This window comes from Belonocnema kinseyi, chromosome 4 (assembly GCF_010883055.1).
Source record: "Belonocnema kinseyi isolate 2016_QV_RU_SX_M_011 chromosome 4, B_treatae_v1, whole genome shotgun sequence".
Lineage (NCBI taxonomy): Eukaryota > Metazoa > Arthropoda > Insecta > Hymenoptera > Cynipidae > Belonocnema > Belonocnema kinseyi.
This window is the reverse complement of record NC_046660.1, coordinates 118,754,116-118,758,363: the sequence shown is the minus strand read 5'-3', so window position 1 is coordinate 118,758,363 and position 4,248 is coordinate 118,754,116.

Genomic DNA, 4,248 nt, shown 5'->3' with positions numbered 1-4,248 from the left:
ATGTAACTTCGCAAAAGTTGTTGTTGGGTATTAGAAAGAATATTGGAATCCGTACGGTAGTGAATAATGGGTCTCCAAATTGTAGTCGCACTAAAGTCAGTTTTCTGTCTCTAATTTCATCTATAACACAGCTGTGCTTCTGGTGCATCTATGAAGGTGCCCTCGAAGGCTTCTTGTAATAAGACTTTTTCTCGAACAGGAAAAAGTCTTGAAAAAGTCTTGAACTGGGGTCTTTGATTTTGTGGAGCCATAAAAGAGCTTTGTGGTTGGTTCGCATCTTAAAAGGTTTTCCAAGCAGATATGGTCTTAGTCTTTCAATTGCCCATACTATGACTATTAATTCTTATTTGTTGGTGCTAAAATTTTCTTTAGCTTTATTTAAAGTTCGTGATATAAATAAACAAGGGTGTCCTTTTCGTGATAATACTGCAGCTAGCCCGTGGTTTGAAACGTTATTTGTTAGGGTGAATGTATCTTTGAAATCTGGGAATCTTTACCCTGGTGATTCGCATAGTACCTTTTTTAATGTATCAAAAATCTCTGTACATATAGGCGTCCAATCAAAGCTAGTGTCCTTCTGTACTAATTTCGTTAAAGGTTTCGCTATGGATGGAAAGCTTTTTATAAATTTTCTATAGTAACCGGCAAGTTCCAGAAATGATTGAATCTGTTTGACATTTTTAGGTTCTTTAAAATTTTGGATCGCTGATACTTTGGCTGGGTTAGGTTGCATTCCTTCTGTTGTAATTAAGTGTCCTAAATATTCAAGCTCGGCTCTAAGATATTCCAAATTAGAAGGTTCTAATTTTAATTGAAGTTTTTTTTATTCTTTCTAAGACGGCGACTAAGTTTCTGTTATGTTGTTCCAAGTTATCTTCAAATATTACAATGTCATCGATATAGACGAAGCATTCCTTTGTTATAAGTCCCCTAAATGCGTTGTCCATCATTCTTCGGAATGTGGCCGGGGAATTTTTGAGGCCAAAGGGCATTCTGTTGTATTCGTAATGTCCTCGATCAGTAGAAAACGCTGTTTATTTTTTTGACTCTTCTTACATAGGAATTTGGTGAAATCCAGCACTCATATCGAATGCTGAGAAATATTTTGCTCGCCCGAGTTTATCTAAAATATCATCTATAACTAGTAGAGGGTAGACATCTTGGTCAGTATCCTTATTGAGTTGTCTGTAGTCAATCATCATTCTGAGTACACTCCCTTTTTTGGGGACTATCCAAAGTGGCGAATTAAAATCTGATTGCGAGGGCCTAATTATTCCTTTTTCTGAAAGTTCCGCGGTGTGTTATAAAGCAAATTCCTTGTGAGCTTTGTGTAGTTTATGTGATCTTAAATTAACTACTTAGCCTGAATTTAGCATGATTTCGTGGTGTGGTAATGTGGTACATGAAGAGGTCACATGGTAAAGTAAACACTTCCTGGTATGTATAAACGATCTTGCGTATTTCACTTCTTGTAATTGGTTTGATATGTGATAATTGCAGAATTTTTTTAAGTTCGATGATACTGGTTAATATTGTCTTGTCTGGCATCCTTTGCTCCTCGCTTCCTCCCTTTTTTTTGAGTCTCCTCTCGAGAACGTATTTTGGAAATTTTTTACATTTTTATTGTTTCTGGTATCAGGATGGGGTTTGTGGAATAGTTATTCATTGGAACACTGATTTTGCGATTTTTTATGGTTTAAATTCCATCGGGGTAGTGTTCATTTTCTTCTATCCAAATATTTCCGTCTTCTTCTGCTACTTCTATTCTGCAAATTTTAGAGGTATTTTTATCGATATAGTTGCCATTTTGATATCTCAAACTCGACTAAGTCCTCGTACTCTATCAGTTCCATTTTTTCTTCTGCCGTCATTAAGTTTCTGTCTATCATGTTATCTTCTTGTTCTTGAATTGTCCTTATTTGAGGTGTTCGTATGACCGTATTAAAAATTTGCAGGTCTCTTAGAGCAATGTGCTACAAAATGGCCACGATTTCTGCATTTGTGGCACTTCATTTTGGTGCAGTCGACCAATGCTATATTCTGGTTAGGAACTCTTGGTGTTGTATTTGCTTGAGGCCGTGAAATTTGTAATGGTGTGTGTCGACGTATACTAACACTCATTGGAGGTCGTGAGGTTATCCGTTGCTGTGTCGGCTGAGCTTCTTTAAACCATATCTCGGATTCTATTGCTATGTTTTGAGCCTCTTGCAGATTAATGGGATTTTGTACTTAAGTTTGAGGTCCAATTTCTCTTCTTACATTTAATATGTATATTTTTATACTTTTCTTTTCTTCAATGTTTATTACTATTTTTCTTTCTCTGGAATTAGAATGTTCTGACGGTAACGCGTATTTAAGTTCGTTAACTACTTTTCTAAACCTTAAGTTAAAGTTTTGTGTAGTTTCAGTTATTTCTAGTTTGCACCTTTCAAGTATGTCTCTTAAGGCTGGCACTGATCCAAGCTGTTTTAAATTTTGTCTTAAAGTGCTGTACAACTCATCATATCTACAGACAGTGGAGTATCTTATTGCTTGCTCGGCATTTCCTTGAACTTTTTCCGCAATTGTAAAATATGATAGCAGACTAGGTTGAGAACACTGATTTTCAGCCTTTTCAATGGATTTAATTAAATCTTCTATGCCTATATCGTCCTCTATGTTAAGGACCTTAATTGCCCTAATTATGTCCTTTGCGAGTATATTTTGTTCCAGTAATAGGTTTGATTCATTTTCGTGCTCATTATTTTTATGGAGTGTCGCAAGTGTAGTTCCTGCTTTATTAATTGAACTGATAGGCCTTGTGAGTTGTGTTTGCGTAACTTTATTTTCTTCAATGTCAGACTCTTCTCTGTCTGATGTATGAAAATCATTATCGTCCTTACCTGTGACTACTTTTTCCTTCACTCCACATTCCTCAGCTATAGATTGTATTTCGGAGAGCCGTTTATCGTTTTCCTTTGATAGTATGGACACGTTTATTTTTATCCAATTTATTTTAGCTAATGTTGTGCGTCATTGGTTTCCATATTTGACGGAGATGCGGGTCTTAGGGGTGTGTCTTCAGACATTGTTGATTTTAGAAAGGCGAAAATAGATTGGCTATTGAGTATGCGTCGGAGTCTGTCTCGTCAGTTGCGTATCTTGAATTATTTTTTCTGTAGTTATAGAAAGCCAGCGTTACATTTTTTCCTAATTTAAGCGTAATTTTTTTGTTTGCGTTACATAAGCACGTGTACCGTAGTAAGCCTAATGGGTTACAACAGATTGAATAAAAATGTATAACATTAAAATGTTACAAATTTACTTTTTAAAAACAATTAACCCTTATCAATTTTCTATCTCTTCTTACGAACTAATCTTCTTCACTTACTGTTTCTTTTCTTTAGAAACCTTAGAATCCTCGTTGTCGCGTCTTTCCGCCGAAGCATTGTTGCCTGACGCTGATTGATATTTTCTGGGCGTTGCCTACCACGTTGTAGTGCTGCGTTGATCGTTGCTTTCTCGTTGTTTCTTGTGCGTTGCGTTGCTAGACCGTTGTCTCTTCCGCCTGATTGCGAGCCTCGTAGGGTTGTTACTGCGGTATTTTGCTTACCGTTCCAATTTTTCTTTTTTAGAATCGAATGTTAATTAATTAATGTCGTATTATACCTTACTTAATGCAGATACTAGTTTTGTCAATTTAATTCGTTTCTTGATTAACTGGCTTTTCCGTGGAGAAAGTCCGAAGTTCTTGTCGAATTTCGTGACATTCTAAATGCCAATTCTGGTATACGGGCTTTTCCGTGGAGAAAGGCCAGATTTTTCCAAAGGTTCGTCACTTGGATAATCCTCTTTTGATTGTCTAATTATTTCCTTGGAAATTATTATCATTGAAGGACTCTCTTGGCAGGATCGCCAGAAATTTTATGCACAAAAACTTATTTTTGTACAAGATTACAGTCGTAAAGCAGGATTAAAACTAACTATAGAACATAAGTTTAGCCCTACTTATAGTGTAGCAGATACATGTGGGATTACCGAAATCTATGACGCAAGTAGGTAAAATCAACTGCGTAACACTTCGGCGAACAAATTCAAGCCTTCGAAATATGTATATGAAGATGAAAGTACATGGAAGTGTCTTGCCTGGAGTTAATTTTCTAAAAGGAAAGTGACGCATAATTGACGAATTTGTAGCAGATCTCAATGCATACTAAAAAACTGGGTCTAGCTATGGCAAAACAATTTTGTCAATCTTTATTGAAACAA